Here is a 25044-nt window from a genome sequence, read left to right as displayed (position 1 = left end):
TGTGCGGACATGGCTCTTTTGACCATTTGGCCCAGTACATTGTTTCCTATTGGAACTTAGTTAGTCGTTCCCTGGTTCCTCTGAGTGGACGACCTCTCAATGGGGCACCCTTCAGTGTTCGGTGTTGATTGCAAAAGAAGCCTTGTAAGCTTGTTGGGTCCTCCTTAGGCAGCGCGTAGACGTTGCCTCGTAAAAAACCTTGCCAGCGGAACCCTCTTCAGGGCAAAAACTCGGTCAAAGGAAAGGGGTGCAACGTTTGCTCAAGGATTTTTGCGGAGTTTTTCGCTCGGATGCCCTAGCAGTAGTACCATTAGCATTGATATATTCCAGTTGCTCGGAAGTTGTTCGCCCTCCATGGTGCCAAGCTTGTAGGATCCCTTCCCGACTATTCCGAGGGCACGGTACGGTCCTTCCCTGTTTTGGCCCAGCTTCTCTTCATTAAGGTTTCGGGTGTTGAGAGTAACATTCCTTAGGACTAAGTCCCCGTTCCCGAAATACCAGAGATTTGTTCTCTTATTGTAGTATCTTTTGATTCTCTACTTCTGGGTGGCCATCCGGATCAGCAAGGCTTCTCGCTTTTCATCGAATAGTTCGAGGGCCGTTATCATGGCCTCGTTGTTCGAGGCCTCATTAGCGTGCTAAAATCTGGCACTCGGCTCCCCGACTTCCACTGGTATCAAAGCCTCGGCGCCGTATACTAGAGAGAAAGGTGTTTCCCTGGTGCTTGACTTTGAAGTTGTTCGATATGCCCATAGCACCTCGGGCTGTGTTTCCCTCCATTTTCCCTTAGCGTTCTCTAGTGTCTTCTTTAGGTTTTGAATTATGGTTTTATTTGTGGATTCGGCATGGCCGTTTGCACATGGATGATAAGGCGTTGACAGGATTCTCTTGATTTTGTTGTCTTCAAGGAACTGTGTTACCTTGCCCCCGATGAACTGCCTTCCGTTGTCGCGCGTTATTTCAGACGAGATTCCGAGTTGGCATATGATGTGATGCCATATGAAATTGATAAATTCTTTTTCTCTTATTTTATCAAAGGCTTGTGCTTCCACCCATTTTGAAAAGTAGTCAGTCATAAACAAAATGAATCTAGCCTTACCTGGTGCCATTGACAAAGGGTCGACGATGTCCATCCCCCATTTCATGAGTGGCCATGGTGATAAAATGAAATGTAGTTGCTCGCTGGATTGGTGGATCATGGGAGCAAATCTCTGGCATTTGTCGCACTTTCAGACGAATTCTCTAATATCTTTTTCCATGCTGTCCCAATAGTAGCCCTGCTCTAATCACCTTCCGGACCAAGGAGTCTGCGCCAGAATGATTCCCACAGGTACCCTCGTGGATCTATCAGAGTACGTAATCTGTGTCACCTAGCCCTAAGCATACCGCCAGGGAGCCATCAAGCAGCAAGTGTACAAGAGCACATGGAGGTGAGTACAGGTCACCCAGGGCTTGGGATGCCATGGGTTCCGGTGAAACAAGGTAGAAATCGGTGGGGAAGATTAGGGTTTCGGAGAAGGCTAGAGAGAGTTTGAGAGGACGAGGGTTTAGAGGCGGCGTATCTGATAGAAGTGATTTAGGGTTAGGGTGTGAGTGGGAATTAAAAAGGAAAGAACTGATCGTGGTCGTTGATCAGAATGATCAACGACCTGGATTAAAAGGGGAGGTCGGGCGGGTTAGGTTAGTTGGGTCAGGGGCGGGCTAAATTGAAATTGGGTCGTTTGATTTGGGGATTGAAATTGGGTCGAATTGGGGTGCAATTTGGGCTGTAATTGAAATGCAACTGGGGCTAGGTTTTAAATAGCCACTTTTTCCCTTTCAATTTTATAAATATTAATAACGATTTTAAAAGCAAATTAAAAATACTAGGTAAGCAAATATTATATAAATATAAATTTAAAAATATTGGAGCAAATTGTATTGTTATAAAATGCTATTAATTACAAAATAGGCTATAATTGCAATTATATGTAATTTAGCTTTAAAAATTCCAAATAAATTGGTAAAAATATGCAAAAATCACCTTAATTATATTTTGGTGTAAATATGAGAATGAAAAGTTATTCATCAAAATGATAATTTTGGGAATAATTTTGGATTTTTGTGGTATTAAAATGGGCAGTAAATTGGTTTAAAAATCACAAAAATACCAAAACTCTTGGGTGTGCTTATATATGCACCTATATGTTATTTTGAAAATATTTTGGGTATAAAATACATAGGGAAAAATTGGGTATCAACAGATGGTAGTCATGGCCCTAATGTAAGTGGCCCATGCATTCTTCAGGCAGAATGGCATTATCTTGTAACAGTACACACCCCACGGTATAATGAAAGCCGTTTTCTCAACAACTTCCTCATCCATCCAGATCTGATGATAACCAGCGAAGAAATCCATGAATGATTGTAGCTCATGGTTGGCGCAATTGTCAATCAGGATGTGTATATTTGGCAAAGAGAAGTCGTCTTTCGGACTGGCCCATTTGAGATCCCGGTAGTTGACATAGACTCTGACCTTCCCATCCTTCTTTGGCACTGGCACAATGTTGGCTAACCATGTCGGGTATTCTACTACCTTGAGAACCTTAGTATTGATCAGCTTGGTGACTTCTTCCTTGATTTTCAAACTCATATCAGGCCTGAACTTTCTAAGTTTTTGCTTTACCGGTGGACACATTGGATCGGTTGGCAGTTTGTGATCCACAATAGACGTACTCAGACCAGTCATGTCATCATACGACCAGGCGAATATGTCCTCATACTCCTTTAGAAATTTTGTGTCTTTTTTCTTCTCTGATGGTGATAGGTGAATGCTGATTCGTGTTTCCTTGACATTTTCTGCATCTCCCAGGTTGACAATCTCGGTCTTGTCTAGGTTGGACTTAGGCATGTTCTCAAAGTTCTCAACTTCTTTGACAATCTCGTCAGGTATATCATCTTCCTCTGAATCAATGTCTGTTTGTTGCGTTGTCTCATTGCATGTCACAATCATTGGTTCATCGAGACAAGTAATAGTAATGTTGTATTAGTAAAGCACGGAGAGAAAACGATAGCAATATTAATTCATAAGAAAAATCAAAAATGCTTTTGATAAATTGAATAACTGTTTTGAACACTGAAGATCTTATTTGCTAGAATTGAAAAAATGCAAAAAGAAAATCATTTAGTAAAAACAGTGAATATTGCTTGTTTTAGCCTTACTACCCCGAGGCACATCGAGCTTTGGTTATCCAGATGGTCCAATTCTTGAGATGTACCCCTCTGCTCATAGCCTGTATGGTAGGGCCTTCCTCCCCCCCTCCTCTAGAATAACGCAACAGTCCATATCACTATCCTCTAAAAACAAGTTCTTCACTACTTCAAGTGCTTCTTCTTCATCTAACCCATAAATAGTGTCGGCCTACTGGAAGGAATTCTCCAGATATGGTATTGGCTGCTCTAGTAGATAGTAAGGACCGCGCCATGGTGGCGAACAGTTATTGAATTCTTCCAAGGTGTATTCATATCCCAAGATGAAGGTAGTGCCATGTTTCTTGAGTTTTATGGGTTTAGAGATTCCTTGGAGGTTCTTGTCGAGCCCTTTGCTTGGTTCGTACCCACCCCAACTCAGTATACTCTCAATTTTGCTATACCACCATTTGTCTTTGTCGAAAACATTGACCCGCTCAATATGGTGGTAAGTTTCTCCACCCAGCTTTCTTCTTCCCTCGATCGCCGGAATGGTCTAGCAACTGTATATAGGGTTGCTATCGTCGCCGTGAATGATCACTTCCTGGTGATCCCATTCGAACTTTACTGACTGATGCAATGTTGAAGCTACGGCCCCAACAGCATGAATCCATAGCCGTCCCAGCAGCAAGTTGTAAGACGCTGGTACATCTATTACCTGGAAATCAATCTCGAACCAGGTTGGTCCCATCTGCAGGCATAGACTAATCTCACCAATGGTGGACCTCTAAGAACCATCGAAGGCTTTCACATTTATTGCTCCATCCTTTATCTCATGCAGCCCTTTACCCAGCTTCTTAAGTATTACCAGTGGACAAATGTAAAGACTGGAACCTCCATCAATTAGGATTTTGGTGATGAAATAATATTCACATTGCACGATGATGTGTAGTGCTTTGTTGTGCCCTAGCCCTTCAGGTGGCAGCTCGTCCTCATAAAAGGTGATCTTACTGCTTTCCTGCACTTGTCCTACCATATTAGCCACTTCCCCGCTAGTGATGTTACTTGTCATGTATGCTTCATTTAGCACCTTTAATAGAGCATTCTTGTGTGTCTCAGAATTTTGCAGCAAAGAAAGAATGGATATTTGTATTGGCATCTTGTTTAACTGGTCGATGACCGAATATTCCTTGGCCTGTATTTTCCTCCAAAGGTCGGCTGGACCTATCTCAATGAGGGGTGTCCAATTGGAGGCATGCTTGGTTGATTCAGCTAGATGTTCAGGGGTATAGACTTTACCAGTTCTTGTCATACCCTGTGCTGCAACAGTTTCTTCAATCCTGACCTTGCCCTTCCTTCTCACCTCGGCTGTATAGTCCTAGGGTACAACATTTGTATAGAAGGGTGGCATGGTTGACATCGCCACTAGGATTGGCACGACTATCCTCTCTTCGAATGAAACATGTGCCTTGGGTGGCAAGACTGCAACCTCAAATGGTGCAGGTGCATTTGCCGGAGATGCGAATTCAACCTCAATTGGTGTTGGTGCCTTTGAAAATGGTACTGCTTCAAACTCAAGAGGTACATATGTATTCACCTCAGCGTCCTCAGATGGTTGGACCTGGACTATGATCGGATTGAGAGTAAATTTTGGTTTCTTTGGGTCATCACCTTCTGCGATCAACCCGATTGATCCCTCAGGATCCCAATAATCTTCTACTTTAATCATATGGATACCTCCACCCTTATGATCTGTCAGAGGAGTTTTGCGAAAGTTTGGAGTGGGCTCCTTTGCCACAATGATCTTGTTATCAATCAATGATTGTATCTTGTCTTTCACGGAGCGGTATTCATTGATGGTGTGCCCTTTCATGCCGGAGTGGTATGCACAGGACATGTTTGGGTTAACCAACTGAAAAGGATTTTCAGGGGTTGTAGCATGGATGGGGGTGACATAACCAACAACTTTGAGCCTCTCATACAGCTGGTCGATGGGTTCAGCGATGGCTGTATATTGTTTTGGAGGTCTGTGATCAAAATTAGATCAGGGTCTAGGGAAATTTTAGCGTGCAGGGGGTGATTGATAATGGGATGGTTGAGTATTATAAGTTTGGTAGACATGAGCAGGTTGAGTGTATCTTGGTGAAGTAGGTTGATATGTAGGGGGTGGAGATGATTAATAAGTTGGTAGCGAAGCTTGGTACAAGGGTGAGGGTGCTTGGTAATTTGGAATTGGCTGGTATATGAGTGGAGGTGTTGGGTAAGTTTGGTATTTGAGGGGAGACTTGGTCCTTTGTGCAACCATTACGGCCCCTACGTCCCTTTTCTTGGACACACCACCATACTATAAAGCCTTATTCGTAGCTTGCAAGGCTTTGAAATTTGTAACCATACCACTTTTAATACCTTCTTCAATTCTTTTGCCTAATTTGATAATGTCGGAGAATTTGTGGTTCTCAATCATCATCAACCGTTCATAGCACTGCGGGTCTTGAGCTCAGACAAAGAACTTGTTCATTTGCTCCTCTTCTAAGGCAGGTCTGATCTTAGCAGCTTCGGACCTCCAGCGAGTAGCATACTCGCAAAACATCTCCATGGGCTTCTTCTTCAAATTCTGGATATAGAACACGTCTGTTGTGTTCTCTGTATTAAACCTGAATCTGTCCATAAAGTCAGATGCCATGCCTACCTAGCTTGACCACTTCTTGGGATCTTGGCTGATGTACCAAGATAATGCATCTCCTTTCATACTTCTTATGAACAGCTTTATGCAGATCCTTTCATCCTTCCATACTCCAAATAACTTGTCGCAATATGTCCTCAAATGGACCCTTGGATCACCCATACCATCAAACATTTCTAACTTAGGAGGTTTGTACCCTTCAGGCAGTTCGACATCAGGTTGTATGCAAAGGTCCTCGTAGTTCAGCCCCTCAATTCTTTTGCTTCCCTCAACTCCCTGAATCCGGCTAGTCAATTTCTTAAGTTCCTCGGCCAAGTTCCTGACAAGCAGGCCCTTTTCATCAGACTCAGATGTGCCTGAGATAGGTTGGGTGGAGTGTGGCATGGTCTTCACATAGATAGAAGTGTTATGGTGGCCTGGTGTATGGGTGTGGAAATGGTCATTTGTGGAGTTATGAGGTTCTAGGATGAGTAGTGGAGCGTTGTTTGGGGTATGACAGGTGTTATATTGGTTCTTTGGTGGAGCAGCGGGATGATTCTGCTGTTTCGGGATATTTTGAGGAGGTGTAGCATTTTGAGTTTTGGGGAAGTTGATAACTGGGGTGTTAAGAGAAAATAACAAGTTTGCCAGATTTCGAACCTGATCGAGGTTTTTCTGGAATTTCAACAGTTTTTGTTCAAGTTGTGACACATTCTCGTTAGGAACCCGAATACCCGGGCCATCAGTGGGCTCTACCTATTCAGTTGTGTTCTCCTTCCTGATATTGCTTAAATCTTCCATTTTGCCTTTGTTCTTGCCTTTAATAGGACTAAGAGGAGGAGTGGGGGGAAGGCCCCTAGATCTTGTGAAATAAGATGATGATGCCAGAGTGCACGAACTATCCTTCGGGGAGGGGAATAATAAGAAAAAATAAAAACAAAAGGTAATCAAGTTAGTGAGGATTATAAAAAGTATCACAATGTTTAAACACATAGTGCGTGAATGTAAAGCGTGCCCAAATTTGGGAACCTCTTTGTGCCCGAGGTAGGCCTAGCGACAAATTGATTTAGAGAACTTAAAATGCTAAATGCCTCATTTAATTGATAAATATAGGTGAATCCCAAAATGACACTACATAAGCAAGAAATAAAAGTCACTAATGGCCATTGGCCTTATTGCATTCATAAAGTGAAAAAGTAAATTCCTATATATTTGGTCCCAGAAGGACCTTCCCCAGGTTGAATGTTCTCGTTGATCAAATCCTCCAATTCGCGTAGGTTCACCAGTAAAAATGCCTTTGCCAAATGTTCTCCTTCATTTCTCTCAGCGTTCTAGCAATCGATGACTCTCTTCCGCACCTTTCCTTCAAATTCTAACAGGCTGTATTCTAGATATTCCAGCTTTTCGCTTGATTTGGCGGCCCTCTCTTTCCATTCGTTGATTTGGTCATTTGATGGAGGATTCCTCCACCAGTCTAACAAGAGTGAGGGTGTGCTAACAATACCGAAGTTAGGGACCTCGTTCTTCAGTTTTTGCAAAACAAAAGGGTTAAGACCATACCCCCACCGGACTCGACTATTTAACATCAACAATTAGCATGAGGCATTTAGTTCTCCAAATAAATGTACAGGACATGATGATGTCCGTTTGGGTTTAGGGAAACCCAGTGGACTTTTGGACAAGGCTATCTTAAAGGATCATTGTGTGGACAACATAACTGAATCGGCTAGGCTTGAACATGATGCACGCATAATTTAACAGAGTAAGGTTTCTATGGGGTTTTAGACTGGTACCTTTGAGCGAACAACTCAAGGGAGAAGGGACAGAACTGTCGCCTACACCGTTGATCGATTAGTTTTATCGCAAATAAGCCTTTCCGAATTTGGGGGTAATGATATAGGAAGGGCACAACCACTCATCAAGCGTTGCTATAGTATTTGTTTGGCACGAGTGGAGTATGATGTTGAGCATGATTATGCAATAATTAAAAGCATGTTGACATCTATTTGCACGTTAAGAAAGCGAAAAAATAGCAGTTTCATAGTTTAAAGCAGTTATAAAGGAAGGAAACAAGAAAGATATGTCAGTTTTGCTTTTGAAGAAATTAAACTCTTAAAGAAATTAAATAAATAATTGCACATAGGGAGGGGTACAAATTCATAAAAAATGGTATTAAATGGTAAAAGCCTAAATATCCCTAGAAGAGTCGCCATACTATCGCGCCCCCATTTTCCTTCGCGAAATCGGGTTTATGACATTTTGGTTGGGACAACTATTTCCTTTTGGGAAAGGGGGTTTGTAGTTTGAAGAGTCTCCACCTAACGATGTATGGTGCGCTAGGGCACTTATAAGGTTCATTTATAACTACGTTTGGTAACCAAAGATAGGGTAAGGGCTTGAAATTATCCTAAGGGGAAGGTGTTAGGCACCCCTCAGGATCCACTAGTGTGGTTCCCAGCCAAACAACATTTTGTGAATTTGTACAACTAGAAAATAAATAAGTATGCTAAAATAGTAGGGGATTTAATTTTAAATACACACATGTTTGAAAAACAATTAGTGAAAAGCGAAATTTTGAAAAGAATTACAATCTAAGCATGTTTATAAATGTAAAGAGGGGGTGTCCTAGGTTTGTTTGTAATATGGATCACATTAATGCAATACCCGGTATGACACTCCTCAAAGAGGGGCTACGCGTCATCATATCCATATCTACCCTTTCCCGCCCAGTGAAGGTAATTAAAGCAAGGGTTGGTCTCGACCCCTATTACGTGTTGTTACCCGTCCCTTCCTATCAGTCCTAGAGGAATTTAAGACTTCTATCCTATGAAAGGGAGAGGTGTTCTAGGCAAACCCACAGGTTTAATGTCAAAATACTAGGCGACAAGTAAGAACACATAGGACTGCATTTATGGGGGAAAAAATAAAAAAACAGATAGAAAGCTCAGATATACCTCCACAAGTAATACACATAGACAGAATGACTCATACACAGTTTAGGTCTAAATTGAGATCCTAACAAGGTATCTAAGTGACAACAGCAGAACCAAATTTATTGCATGACTCAGAAAAGAAGTCTGAATCAGGCTTGCCTACTAATTTTGACAATTGATAATTAAGCAACATACATAAAGAAGCATGTTTCCAGTTTTGACAAATTTAGCACCTAAGGCTTGCCTAGGTGTAAAACAGTGTTCCAGTTATCAGAGATACTTAGAGAAGACTATTTGAATTGTATTGTTGTTTTGAATGTTCAGAATTCCAGAATTATTACCAGCTGGGTTAATCTATTTTGTTAATAATTTAACTAGAGATGCCTAAGCGGATGTGAATGCAGTTCTAAAGGCATGGTATCTAATACACAAAAATTCAGAGTGATGTATATGCAGGACCTGAGCAGGATTTTTTCTAAATGCATAAGTATTGCGTACTTTCAGAATATGCAGAAGATATGGAAATGACCTATTTATTAGCGTTGTTTTTATCCTAAGGCAAGATCTCTAAGTGTACATGGCAGCGCATAACATAATGGTAAAGTGCTATTTATTAGCAAATTTTAACACATGATTTATTAAGGATGCACATGCTGAAACAATAAATATCGGACATAAGAGCATGATTTCTAATGCATGTGAATCCTAAGCATGGTTTCTATTGCGCAATTAGGAATATAAACCTAATAACATGTTTTCTATCCTTAACAACTATAGCATGCATATTTACCCCATCCCATTTTACTAGCCAACCCAATACTTGTTCACAATAGGTTATTACATACCAACATTGAAATGAATTACATAAAAAAGTTACACTATAGAGAGCCTGAAAACAGGCCCAAACCTTCAACACCTTCTTAGGACTTCCTCCCTGAGCTATGTAATAAATCACCTCAAGTTCCAAGATTATGCCATATCCTTTCTCATATCTGGGGGTGTCAGAGTTCCCTATGGACCTCAAGAGATCCCGGGCAGTGCTCACACCCATATTTCATAGCTAAGATAGAGTAAGTACAGTGTGGAAGGGCCAGCTTTTGTGTATCCAAGTTCAGAGGGAACTTAAGGATCCCAAGGCAAGGCTCACACAAAAGAGGTTGAACCTAGTGGTCTAAGAGTAAGGTGAGAGTGCTTGACATAAGTTTAAAAGAGTTGAGTTGAAAACAGTTTTGACAATGATTAGTTGAAAATAAGTTTTGGAAAGAGCACTAGAAGAGTTTGCCTTAGTGAAAACCAGTTTGGAGAAGGAAAGAAATAGGACAATCAGCAACTCAAGACCAAATCAACATACATGGTTCAAACACAACAGGGAAAGGAGGAATTGGGGACAGATAGTTCATATGTGGAAGCATATTTGCACACAGGTTAACACCAGAGAAGAGCTACAGAAATTAAATAGTCACAACAATAGTCTATCACAAAGTGTTCATGCCAGGAGCTTAACAGTATTAGATCAAGGGGTGCTAAACAGATTTACTCATTAGTTTTAGGGGGAAGGGTTCAGGATCACATAGTGACTGGGTGTCACAAACACATGCTTACAATGTATTGGGGGTTAGGGGTTAGGGAAGAATAGTAGTAGAAAATGTAAGAAAGCAGTAGACATACTGGCCGAGTATCAAGCAAGACAAGTGATACCCCGACATGCTGATTACACCCTTGAACGAGAGAGGGCAATACTTAAGCATGTTGTATAAAGCAGTAAACAAGAAGAGCAATTAAATACATAAGCCATTAGATTAATGCATAATGAGACATGGATTAACAGACATGGAGCACATAGTGTTGAGTTTCAGAATTGAACTAGGAACATACCAGTTAAGGAAGCAAAAATGCAGAAAGTAAAGCAAGTAGAGTTCCACATTCTAGCCTTGGCTTTCATCCGACTAGACAAGTAGTTAGTACAAGTAACAGAGAAAGAAGAGAGAGTTTGAGTTTGGGTGTGTGTATTCTCAACTATTGTTTATGTGTTAAGAGGTAAAACAAGAGTGTATACATAGCACTTTAGGAGTAGAACCAATAAGGTAAAGAATCAGAAGCCAGTCAATTAGGGACAATCACAGAGGTACAGAATCAAATTACCTAAAGGGGTTCGGAATATACCCCCTTAATTAGGGGTAATTGATTAATGGTAACAACAGGGGTTTAAGTAAGGCAAGGAGTCCAAATCATACCAAATAAGGAGTTAGTAAGAATCCTAAAATTATATAGGCAATCAATTAAGGCAGAGATGACCAATTAAAGTCATAAACAAGGAAATAAATATAATCTATGCACACGTATCTTAATAGAGTAAAGTAATCATCAAAACCTTCAAAAGAGTAGTGATTTCCGGAAATAATTACTCAAATCCCATAAAATAAAGACTAGACTAAGTAAGACCTCAAAGAAAAAATATAGTACTTAGCTGAAAAAGCAGGTTCAAACTATAACAAAGATTAATTAGGGGGAAACCACAAAAATACTGGATTTAACAAGGAAAAAATATTTAAGTCCAAAATATGGAGTACACTAACACGACTGGTACCACAAAGATACCCCAAATCGAAGCATAGATTGAATGAACCACATAGAATCAGCTAGGGTTTTATATTCTTGCACAAATCAGTCGCGAAAACAAAAGGATAATTAATCAAACACTTAGAAGTTTGAAAAACAACTTGGGATGAACCCTAGTTTAGGAAGAGTGATTAAAAATTCGAAATAGTTAGTTAAAACAGGAGGTTTTTAAAGAAAAAACGCTTAATAATACTCGAATCACCTCAGATCTAGAAAGATTTGAGAAGAATCGAACAATAGCGAATCTAGGGTTTTCAGAAAATAGTAGAGATGAAGAAAAATCGGTTAAAAACTCATGGATATACCTATATCTTAGACATATCTAAAGAAAAGTGGAAAATCTCAAGAGTTAGGGTTTTAGAGAACCCAGAGAAGATGAGAGGACCTTAAAATGTTACCAGTTTTAGCTGGAAAAGTCATAGATCTTACTCGAACAACCATGGATAAGCGGGAAATGGAACGAAATACCATGGATAGGAGTTGAACTGCTCCAGGTTCACCTGAGGACCTCAGGGTAGTGTCAGACCGGAGTGGGGTGAAGAAGAGGCCAGGAGATGATGAGAGACTATGGTTTCCGGCGAGGGGGTGGCCAGAGAAGGTGGATAGTGATTAGGGTTTGAGGATGTCTGAGAGAGAAGATAGGAGGAGAGGATTCATAGGCAACGCAAATGAAAGAATGGGGTAGGGTTAGGGGGGTTGTTGGATTAAAAAAGTAAAGAAACGGCGTGGACCGTTGATCTGAGAGATCAATGGTCGAGATTAAACGAGGTAGGTGGGTTTCAAGTTTGGGTATGGGTTAATAGAGTGTGGGTCGGGTTTTTTAATTGTAAATTGGGCTGGGAATTGGTGTCCGATTTGGCTATAATTGAAAGCCAATTTGGCTATAATTTAAATAGCTAGTTTTTCCCTATTTGATTTATGAAAAATAGTAGATAATTTTTGAAAAATAATTTAAAAAGCTAAAATGATTTATAATACATAATTAACAATAAAAATACAGGATCCAATTTTATGCATATAAAACATAATTAAATCTTAAAAGGGGCTAATATTGCAATTATGTGCAATTTAGATTTAAAAATACTAAATGTAATTACAAAAATATGTAAAAAATACATTAGCCATATTTTGGCATAAATATAGAAATCCAATAGGTGACTTATCAAAACAATAATTTTAAAAATAATTATTGGGGATTTTATGGGTAAAAAGGGAGAAAATAAATCAATTAAAAACCTTAAAATTATGGAAATAATAATAAAACCTTGAATATTCTTATGCATGCATATATATGCTATTTTGAAGGTATTTTGCATATTGAAAATATATCGGGAAAAATTGGGTATCAACAGTAGGGAATCGGCAAGCCTTCTGTGGTTCGCCCGCAGGCACCGGCTTCAAGGGCACCACCTCCAATGTTCATCTTTTAGGGGCCACATCTTCAACCAGAAATAACATATGTGACCCCGTACTCTTTAACTCAACCTCCGCAATATGATCTCTCGGTGGAACAAGAAAAGGTTGTTAAAAATCCCGAGCAAGAGGAAATTGCTCGGAAGATGAAGAGCCTGGAACAAAGACAGAAAAACATGCAAGGTCTAAGTGGCCAAAAATGTGTCTCATACTCTGACCTCTGTATGTTTCCCCATGTCCACTTGCCAGCTGGCTTCAAGATGCAAAAATTTGAAAGTACGACAGGCACGTAGACCTGGTCGCTCACTTGAAATGATATTGTAACCACCTGAGGGGTGCTGGTGGAAGAGAGGAGCTGCTAATGGCCTATTTGGGGAAAGCCTCTTCGGAATTACTTCTGAGTGGCATATGGATCAAGATATTACCCAATGGAACGTGTGGGATGATATGGTCGAGATTTTGTCCGCCAGTTCCAGTATAATGTGGACATAGCTCCCGACAAAAACAATTTGTCCAATTTGAAAAAGAAAACCGTGGAAAACTTTCGCGAATATTATATCAAATGGCGTGATCAAGCTGCCAGGGTAAAGCCTCCAATGGATGAAATTGAAATGGTCACGGTCTTTCTACAGGCCCAAAAGGCATACTACTTCTAGAACATGATGTCCGCTATGGGTGAGCCGTTTGCTGAGGCTATCAAAATGGGGGAAATGGTTGAAAACGGTTTAAAAATAGGTTGAATCTTGAGTCATGCTGCTTTTAAAGCCACATCACAGGCTGCTCAGAATGGTTTGGAGGGTTTGATGAACAATAATGGGAGTGAATACGGGGCCATGATGGCTTCAAGCTTGAGGGCGGCCCGCAAGTCACTCAGCCAGTCATATGTGCCTCCTATGGTCCCACCACACTATTATCCCCTTCAAGGTGATGCTTATGTCATGGCACTACCTCCCTATGTGGTGATGAGCGCGCAATCTAAACACCCAGCCACAACGTTATACATAAAACCGATTTCCAGCTCCCAAAAATGCCCATCCTTACCAAGCTCCATATAATCCTCAACCAAATGATCCCCAATACAATCCTTGCCCAAGAGAGCCTTTCAGAAAGAATTAGTTCACCTCTATTGGTGAATCATATTCAAGCTTGTTCCAAAAGCTAATCAGGCTAGATCTATTGCAGGCAGTGGCCCCGAACCGGCCGAATCCCGAGTCCCCCTCGCACCGAGCTGATGCTAGATGTGAATACCACTCTGGAGTAGTGGGACATAGTACAGAGGACTATTGGACCCTTAAAAGGGCAGTTGAAGATTTGATTGAAGCTGAAAGAATTGTTTTTCAGGATGAAGAAGCTCTTGATGTGATGAACAATCTGTTGCATGCACACAACACCGGCCAATAGTCGGAATGATTTGTGAAGATGAGGAATTTGATCCCGCATTGAAGGCCATTGTAACCATTGCCGAGACAGAAGAAAAGCCAAAAAATGGTCGCCAAGCATGAAAATTCCCCATCAGACGGGAGTTTCGGTAGCCAGTCTTTCTATCCTTTCTGCATCCGGATTATCTCAGGGTGTGATCCGGATGTTTTACCTTATTGTCTTACTTTCTGATGTAAACCCTTCTATCTTCAAAAAATTGAAAAAAAAATAAAAAAAATTAAAAATCAAAAATCAAATGAAATTAATATTTCATTGTCCAGGAATGTCTCTTTTCTTACTCTTGTCATTTTTCTTTCTTATTCTCTTTTTATTTCTGTTAAATGTAGATTTCAATAACATGACATGCTTGCGGACTTCATGCCCAGAGCCTGAAAGCTGTCAAACCTCAAAATAATGAGGCAAGAATCAGAATGCAATAAAGATAAGTTTAAGGAAATAAAACAAAGAATCGGAACAACTAACAAAAAAGTTGGCTCCAGATTGGAAAGGTCCATACATTACAACAAGAGTACTGCCAAAAGAGTGTGTTGTACTTGGGACACATCGAAGGAAATGTCCCTAAAACAACTGTCAATGCAAATGCAGTTAAAGGTACTATGTTGGATCCTCTATGTAGCACTAATGTTCTCCAATTGGGATGAGGAAGGCTTACTTTCCCACTATCCAAACACTATCAACCCTTTTGTAAAACATTTGAGACGGTTACTCTTCTTTGATTACCCTCTTTGGAACTTGAAAGTGTTACTAAAAAACTGCAAAAATTAAATGAAGAAAAAAATGAAAAAGCGAAGAAAAAGAAAAATACAAAAAAAGAAGAAGGAAGAAACGACAAAGAAAATGAAATGAAAAATGAAAAAAAGAGAGGAAAAAGAAAGGAAAAAGAAAGAGAAAACAAAACAAAATAGAAAAACAAAGAAAACCAAAAACAAAGTTTACTGAACTACGTTCGACTTGATTCCGAAGGGATACATAGGCAGTCTCTCTCTGGGGTTCAGTCACACCAAAATAAAAATTCAAATTCCCCCAAAAGTGAAACTGGGGTAGATGTTATAATGGTTCAGCAATGATCCCGCCTGAATGGTTCCAAAGCTGTAATTCAGTCCAAATCATTTTTACCCTAATCCTTTCAAGTCCTTCCGATCAATCGGTGAGAATGTTCAAGAATCAGAGAATACAGCTACTTGGATCCGATGCAATCAAAATAAGAGAAATAAAATGAGAGAATCTTATTAGTGAAAACCCACACGGGCACCGTAAGGCGAGGGTAAGCAGAGAAATTGAAAATGAGAGAATCTTGTTAGTGAAAACTCACAAAGAGCACTATAAGATGATGTTAAGAAGAGAAATGAGAGAGGTCAGCTCGTGAAAACCCGCAAAGGGTGTCCCTGATCGAAGAGAGGATCCTCACAGCCATCAACATCAACATAGTCCTGGCAAGGTTCTCGATTTTGAAGCAAAAGTTGTGATGAATTTTCTGAGAGTCGGACGGTTTACAAAGATCAGGCATCCAATCCAAAAGGCATGTCATGTTCATTGAAGTCCGCATGTCCTCTAGATAAGTCCTTTCCTTTCCCCGAAAGGGATACCTCTTGTCTAAATTCATTTATCAATTCCTTTGTATGTTTTTCTTTTGAATCCCTTTGGGTCTAACTCTATTCTGAAACTGAGATAAAGAAGGGATGACAAGACTAATTTACAGGGTTCTCATTTGACACGAGCTAATGTGCAATAAGGCACCCAACCCAAATGCTCTGAAATTGAAGTTGGTAGAAAGAAGCCAGAAAAGAAAGGCCTACGAAGGCGAAATAATGTTGGAAAAGGTTAAGTCCCACGCGGCTAGCCGTTGTAGCAAAGTTTGAAGAGCCAAAAGTTCCCCAACACTCCAAAGTTAAAAAAAAAGAGAAAAAAAAAAGAAAAAGAAAAAGAAGTCAGAAGGGAAAGGCCTACGAAGGCAAAATAAAGTCGAAAAGGTTGAGTTCCCCCAACCAACCGTCATGGCAAAATCTGGAAAAACCAGAGGTTCTCCAGGGCCTGAAATGAAATCGGTCCTCGGGGAACAAACAGTTGCAGTTGAGATCTTCATCAAAGAAGCCGGGCCAAGATCAAGTGATTGAAACAATCAAGGCCACAAAAACAACTACCGTTTCAAACTAATAAATGTTCTTTGTTTGAAAACATGAAACAAGTGCAATCCAAAGCAACCTTGCAAGAAGCAGGTGCAACCAAAAAGAAACTGCGCAAGGGCTAGAAACAACTTTGCAGCAATAATCAATCCAAAAGGGAAGTCTCCTCTGAATTTTTTCCTGTGTTTTTACTCATTTTCTATAAAAAAAAGATTGAAATGAAAAAAGAAGAAGAAAAAAAATCATGGTAGCCTAGGGTCTCCAATCTCTAGCTATGTTTTTCAAACATAGGGTTCCATTCCCTAGTCGCTGCCAGCATAACCTAGTAGTCTTTTCTTGTATAAGGTCCCACTCCCTAGTTGATCCCCGGCATAACCCGAGGACCTTTTTCCGGCATAACTCGATGACTTCCGGCATAACCCGTGGACCTCCCTAGCATAACCCCATGACCTTTTTATTTCCCAGTATAACCTGTGGACCTCCCCGGCATAACCCGAGGACCTTTTTTCTTTTCCGGCATAACCTGATGACTTTCCCGGCATAACCCGTGGACCTCCCTGGCATAACTCGAGGACCTTTATCTTTTCCGGCATAACTCGATGACTTCCCCAGCATAACCGTGGACCTCCCCGGCATAACCCGAGGACCTTTTTCTTCCGACATAACCCAAAAACTTTCCTGGCATAACCCGTGGACCTCCTCGGCATAAATCGAGGACCTTTTTCTTTTCCGGCATAACCCGTGGACCTCCCCGACATAACTCGAGGACCTTTTTCTTTTCCGGCATAACCCGATGACTTTTTCGGCATGACCCGTGACCTCCCCGACATAACCCGAGGATCTTTTCCGGCATGACCCGATGATTTTTTCTGCATAACCCGTTGACCTCTCCGGCATAACCCGAGGACCCTTTTCATTTTTGACATAACCCGATGACTTTCCCGGCATAACCCGTGCACCTCCCCAGCATAACCGTGAACCTTTTTCTTTTCCGACATAACCCGATGACTTTCTCAGGATAACCCGTGGACCTCCCCATCATAACCCGAGGACATTTTCCGGCATAACCCGATGACCTTCCCCGAAATAACCCGAGGACCTTTCTGGCATAACCCGGTCATTTTTCCAGCATAACCTGGTAATCTTCCCAACTTAGGGCCTCCGATCCCCATTTGATTTCATTTTAGATATTGGGTCTCCACTCCTTAATCTCTTTTTCTTAGGGATACACAATCCCGATTTTAATAGCTTTCAATAAAAGAAATAGTTTAGATTTTTGTTGCAATGACTCACAAAATTTTCCTAGTGAAAACTGAGGCAGAAAAATTTCATTCGCTTGTTTGTTTTGGTGCCTGAGCAGGTTTTTACCTTGAGGTACAAGTTTCGAGGTGACCAAAAGAAGAAGTCTTGATTCAAATAAAAGAAAAGAAAAATAAGAATTGAACTCAAAGTGTTGAAGCGGAGAAAAGATGAGGACTGCTCAATATATGATTGAAGGCACAAGTTTTGCATGTCTCGCCTTGATCCGAAAAATTGAAGAAGAATGAACCAACGGTTACAGCTAACGAGCATCAAGATTCAGATCAGAGTCTACAGGAAGAACCAGTCAAGACTCAAGATCAAGCTTTAGAAGATTTATAGATAGGAATCTTGTAACTTGTAATTGATAGGCTTAGCTAGTTTAGCTTTTTATATTTCATTTTGGTGTAATAAGGAGCTCAGCAAGTAGAAACAACAGAAACAACAGTAAAATCACCGTAAACCAGTAGTCCCAGCTACCAAACCTTCCAGAACTACCCTGACCTGATTCCTTTATAGCCAAGGATATGTAGGCAACCTCCGAAGCAAGGTTCGGTCAAACATTTTCAAAATGCTTCTCATGGAGTTTCAAACGAGCAAAAATCGCTCGTAATTGCTCACTTTATATTTGCCCGAAAACTCTTAATGTTTCCGAGCAAAGAGGGGCAGCTGTGAGCACCTGATTTTTGCCCTACATGAAATAACTCCTTAAAAATAGACCAAAAATAATTTTTAAGGGATTTTAGAAGTTTTTCTTTATTTAGTTGCATTTCATGAATTTTTAATATATTTTAAAATCATAAGAAAAAATCATAAAAATGTCAAAAATACCATGCATTGCATTTAGATTTTATTTTTATATTTTTAGGATTAATAAATTAATTTAATTGTTGTCACGACCCCGGTTTGCCCTCCGTGAACCATCGTGACGGCACCTAATCTCTACGACTAGGTAAGCCTAATTTGCGGAAGAGAAACTAAAACTTGCGGAAGTAAACAATTCAAAACAGAAATACAGCAGTAATAGTGTTTAAATGTGCCGCTCGGTATACACCATGTTTAACTCTCAATACCAAACATAAATCCATGACCTGGAAACCCAAGAATCACAAGCTAAGAAAAACAATACTACATGGCTCTAACTTCGAAATTTCTAATAAAGAACAGAGAAGTACAGAAGGGCTAAATACTAAAGGCAGGAATTAAAAGGGATTCCTTGGTCTGCGGATGCAACAGATGTACCTCGGAGTCTCTAAGCAGTCGCCTCCCTCAATGATAGTAGGCCTGATCAGCGGTACCTGAATCTGCACATGAAAAACATGCGCAGAAGCGGCATGAGTACACCACAACGGTACTCAGTAAGTGTCATGCCTAACATCGGTTGGGTAGTGACGAGGAAGGTCAGGGCCTTACTGAGGTTAAATAAGATATAAAGATTAATAGTATATAACGGAACATTATAATTGAGTACAACATTAAATAACATAGGGTGAACAAAACAGTAACAACTATACAGAACAAGGTAAACATTGAAGGAAATACAGCTCAGCACCGATAGTAACAATTGAGGATCTCCCAAGATACCGTCCTGTAGTCCCATCTTTGCATATCCAGTGAATCTCCCGGGATACCATCCTGTAGTCCATCATATATATATATATATATATATCCGAAGGATCTCCCGGGATACCGTCCCGTAGACCAACTCATAGTGCGCGTGGATCTCCCGGAATCCCGTTACATAGTCCCAAATATAAATACCCAGTACTGGGGGAATCTACCGGGTGCATTCCCGTAGTTCCATATAACTGTGCAGGGAGATCTATCGGAAATCTAACCCGCAGTCCCAAAGTAAATGTGCAGGGGGATCTATCGGGAATATAACCCGCAGTCCCAAAGTAAACAGACAAGGGGGAGCTACCGGAATCCCACATCTGTAGTCCCAATGTAAATACACAACAACAGCAAGAAGATATTGTTGCGACCAAAACACTCACGCAAGCGTACGCGATCTTCAAGTAATATAGTAATAAGTAGAGTATCGTCCCCATGAGGACTTGTGATTAACTTAATGACTGATGCAAACTCAAACAATTATTGATTCAAGCTAATTCATCACAAAATACATAAATAACCAATTTACAATTTAACTAGTAGACAAACAATAATACAACGCAAAGTTACTACGCCACTTATGAATTTTTCTCTTAAAAATTAATAAAAGAGATATCCCGGGGTTATGGGCTTGCTAGAGATCATGCTACGTTTTTAGCTTAAAAATGATTTATTGAATTATCTGGGTTATTGATTATAAGGTTAATAATACCCATAAGAATCTGTCGACTTCTTATGTGCCTATTCAAGTTATATTAATACCTATATTTCTATGGTATTAATATTAACTCAAATGCATTTACAAATCCTATTTCTCAACCAAACAAGGCAATTAAGTATAGTTCTATCTTAATCGCGAATTTTTTACCCGATGCCCAGGATCCAGATCATGCTCTATTTGATTCTATATGCAATCAAGAATTTCCTTTTTCAAGTTTAACTCAAGATTCGTAAATAGTATTTCACTGTTAGTTACGTAGTAAAATAATTAACAACAGAATCAAATAAACAACCCTTAACGATAATTTCAAGATCATCAATCTAAGCTTCAAACAACATAATCATGTAACACCCATAACCCCAGAATATTTGGGTTTTTAGCTACTCATAATGATACAAAAATCAACAATAAAAATCTTAAACATAATATGAGTAAATACTAGGAGAAGGTTTAGAAAGTCTTTTAATCATTGCTCCAAGTTGATGTTCCTCCTTGATTCTCTTCTACAAGATGAATCTCCTTCTTCTTTTTCTCTCCAAAAATAGGTCTCTCCCAATAATGGCACTGCTTTTGCCTTTTTAATCATGTAGGCAGGGGTTTTGACAAGTATGCTCTTTTTAGTCCGAAATAGAATAATTTTGTGATTTTTACACACCCGCGGCGCCCCGGGCGATGCGTACATGGATTGGACAGAGGCAGAATGCATTTTAACGGAGCAAAACAATGAAGCGAAAATATTTGCACAGCTGCGGCGCCCCATGCGGTGCCCCCCGCGGCGCGACAGTGCAAAATTTTGCGTTGCTTCATTTTTTCATTTGTTTTGCTATCTGAGCTTGCTTTGCGACCCTCGAACACGATCCCGACTTGATTTATTTAGCTTTTACTCAGACTTCAAAGCCCCAAATCAATCAAATTCATCCCAAAGTTAGTTCTTAAGTTGGATTAGCTTTCTGCAAGGCATAAAGCATGAATTCAGTACAATTCATTATCATTTAAGCTCAAACCTTTGTAAAATGCAATAATTAAAGTGTTGTTACAACGACTAAAACACGAGTTTTTAGCCTATGATCAACACCCCACACTTATATCATTGCTCGTCCTCGAGCAATTAACATACATTTCACATAAGGACGACCTTTTTATCAAACAATTTCTCTAACAACACATGCCAACACTTAAGTACCAATTCATAATAGTTCAATCCTCAAGACATGACTCACAAGTGCCACGCATTTTCATAACTTGCTCATTTACTCTAACACAAAGGTCAAAATGTTTCCTTGCTTTCACAAATCATGTGCCCTCCCACAACTAATATAGACTAGTTCCTCTCAACATAGTATTCACAAAAATTTAGGAACTCAAAATAGGAATAATTAACTCACTCTCAGAATTGAAATTCATGTGCAATAGATGACATACCATATGCTTGCCCCTAGTGTAATACTTTACTAATTGAGCTTATTCAATCAAGGATTAAATAGGACTTTAATTGGTTGTAATGTAGGCTGAGGAAGGGTGTGATAAATATAGAATGTAGTAGTTACATCTCTTTGAGCACTTCATATATACACCATTTCATTTCACAATTTTAGCATTACTCCTATGTTAAACCATCTCCAACCTTTTTGAGATTTTTCATACTAACAACAAATCCCCTTTTCTTTAAGCACCATAAGTTAGGGACTGTTACGCACAGAAAATTCACCCCTATATATATATATATAGATATATACACACATATGAATTATTCTTCACTCTTTTTTTTAAACTCATTCAATAAACCAACAAATGTCTTCTCAACTTTAACAATATTAAAACAAGACTAAGTGCTAATAAGAGATAGAGATTCAAACAACTGATATATATACATAAATTGGTAAGGTTTAAAATGCGGATACCAAAGAAATAGGATTAACAGCTCAAAAAGGTTTGACTAAGATATATACAATTAGGTGAAGATAATTATCAAACTTGTTCAACAAAGAAATGCCTATATCATCTCCTAAACTGAATAATGCTACTATTTCGCTTTGCAAAACAGTTGAGGGCAAGTTCTAGATATCAACTCTTACGCACAGAATATTTCAACAACCTCACTCACACATTGGCACACAACTCATTCAAGCTTGAATCTTTCTTAACTCTCTAGTCAAAGCAGTTAAGCATAGTTATAAATACACAATTTAAGGCACATACTTTAGAATCAAGAACTGAGATTTGAACATCACAAATAAGGTACATATAACTTCTAAAGCATGTGCATTTGAGGAGATTAACTCTGTAAGTTAGGAACTTTTTATTCAATTGAAATAAAAAATTACACTATACCCGGTTCAAATACACTCTTGGAAAAGAACTGTGGTGTAAAGAAAAACCAAGGGGAAAGTTTTAATTTAAACCAAAACTAGCATACACTAAACTGAAAATAAAACAAAATTGCAAACTCAATAATTTCGAATTTTTCTGATGGACTTTTTTTTTCGACTTGATTTTTTCTTTTTGAATTTCGATTTTATTTTTCAACAAGAAAATCCAGGAGGGATCTATACCGAAATTAGGATTACTTACTATCTATCAACACTATATTCTAACAAAACAAACTAAAAATTATTTTAACAAACTAAACAAAATCAAACAAAATAACTAAACTCAATCAAACAAAATACGAAAAATATAAAAGTAAGTACATTACAATAGGGGCCAACCACCCCACACTTAAAAAATTTGCATTGTCCCTAATGCGAAAAGATCAAAAATAGATCAGAAAAGACTCCCTGAGGCCATTGGCCTAAGCATCGTCATCCTCAAAGGTGCGCAAATATTCTTCATCATCTGAGGGAATATAGTTCACATCTTCATCCGGTGGGATTTGTCAATGTTGAGCCATTCCTAACCACTGTTGTGTGAAAGGAGATAAAGGGTGATTTTGTTGCAACTCTTCCAAGTTCACTTCCCCTATAGAAGCGCGAAGGCGCATGTCAGCAAATAATATCTGCAAAGTCTCTTCCACTCGGACAAACCTTTGATCGGGGTTAAGTGCAGCTGCAGGCAGATCTATCACAGTCGTGACATCAAGTGCCCTGATAGGATATGTTACTTCTATCCACTGATCATAGTGATACTCTTCTTCAATGAAGTGCGTCCGCAATAACCGAGTAATCATACTCGGATATTGTAGGCGGCTTCCTCGAAAAGGTCTCACCTTTGACATGTGTTCCAGCATAATTTTCCCAAGATCCACCTGCATTCCTGTTAAAATGCATAAATCAAGCAAACCTTTAGTTTTTATACGTCTGTATCACTTTGTGTTGGCATGATTTTGGCATTTATTATCTTCAAAATGACTCGTGCAGGATGCTGGAATGTTCCTTTTTTCATTTCCTTGTGACACTCATTTGTATCTCTAGTCCACAAGACAAAGGAATCTTCACCATATAGCTGTCTGCGGATGTCTGGGTAATCTGGTCTACGCACGAACCCCTGAAATAGCTTATGTGAATGTTCAGTGAAACCCATTATTTGATTTATGACCTTTGACGAAAATGGGATCACTCTATTTCTGACCCTGACTTGATAGCTGACATCTAAATCACCGCCCGGTTGCCAATTGGCATAAAATTCTTTTACCAAGTTGATGTTCACACTATCACCTTGGTGAAACAACCCTTCAAAACCCAAAGCTCGAATGTTAGTATATATGGCATTATACTTAAGGACAAGCTTTGCTTCATTTATGCAACTTCTGGGGTTGGTGGCATAGCAGGGACGAAGGATTGGAACCATTGTATTGTATGGGCTGGAATAGATCTGATGCCATATTTACACTCTGGCACCTCATCTGCATCAGGGTCAAAGTGTTCCCCTTCCTCCTCCACTGGTGCCGGAGGTGGTGCCCTTCTACCTCCACGTCGGCTAGTAGATGTAGCCTCAGTTAGGCCAGCATTTGATCTTTTGCTTGGGCGCCGAGACATTATACCTACACAACATGATATATTAGTTAAATATACACAAAATTATTTTAAGATCAAGTGGAGTAAATACCCCACACTTATGTTATATCATGTTGACACTTAGGATGTATAACAGGGATTCAGACTACCATGTTCTTCAATTAGAATGATATAATGCTTATCGGCCTACCCAATCATTAAAAAGACTTGCAACAATTAAAAATAAAATAAAAATCAAAAACTAAGCTAGAATTTACAAGCTAAATTAATATTAAACATAAACATAAAAAGAAATTTGTCCATTTTACAAAATTCAAAATTTATATACAAAATATACTACATAGGCACATTAGCATGAATCTTACATCTAATTTTTACATAAAGAAAGTGAAAAAATCACGGCTTGGCCTAATGTTATAGTTGTTATCAATAATAACATCTCACAATATAATTTGTTTCTCAATTTGCAACATTACTCAATTTTATGTCACTTAGACATTTTAACAAACACATTGTAAGCATGTCTTTTTTTCTTAAAATTTCAACTTCAAAAGAGTCCTAATCACCATATCAACAACACCAATATGCCTCTCATCACAACTATAACATCACCACATCTTCACAATAATATTTACAATTTTTCACTTTTTTATATGCATTTTCGGATTAGTACACTCCTTAACAATCTTCAACAAGAAACTCAACTCATTTCACCTCAACACACCTTCAAATCCTCCATAACCCCAAAAAGAATATACAAGCTAAGTTTCTAATACTATTTTTAACAATATTAACAAAAGAAACTAAAAGAAGATTATGAACACAATTCTTGCTAGGGTTTATACAAATATACTTGAAAATAAGAAAGAAATACAAAATGAAATACTACTAGTTTGAAGGAAAAGAGAGAAGAAAATACTTACCTTGCAAGAAGAAGAAGGATTTGTGGATGAATCTTTGAATGAATTTGTTTGGTTGGGGTGCTTGAGTTTAGTGATAGAGACTAAGAGAGTTTGGGGAGTGAAATAATGAAATAAAGGGAGGGGGTTTGGATTTAAGATTTTTTTTTATATATAAAACTGGCCTGCTGCGGCGCGGT

This window comes from Nicotiana tabacum, chromosome 20 (assembly GCF_000715075.1).
Source record: "Nicotiana tabacum cultivar K326 chromosome 20, ASM71507v2, whole genome shotgun sequence".
Lineage (NCBI taxonomy): Eukaryota > Viridiplantae > Streptophyta > Magnoliopsida > Solanales > Solanaceae > Nicotiana > Nicotiana tabacum.
This window is presented reverse-complemented; position numbering follows the sequence as displayed.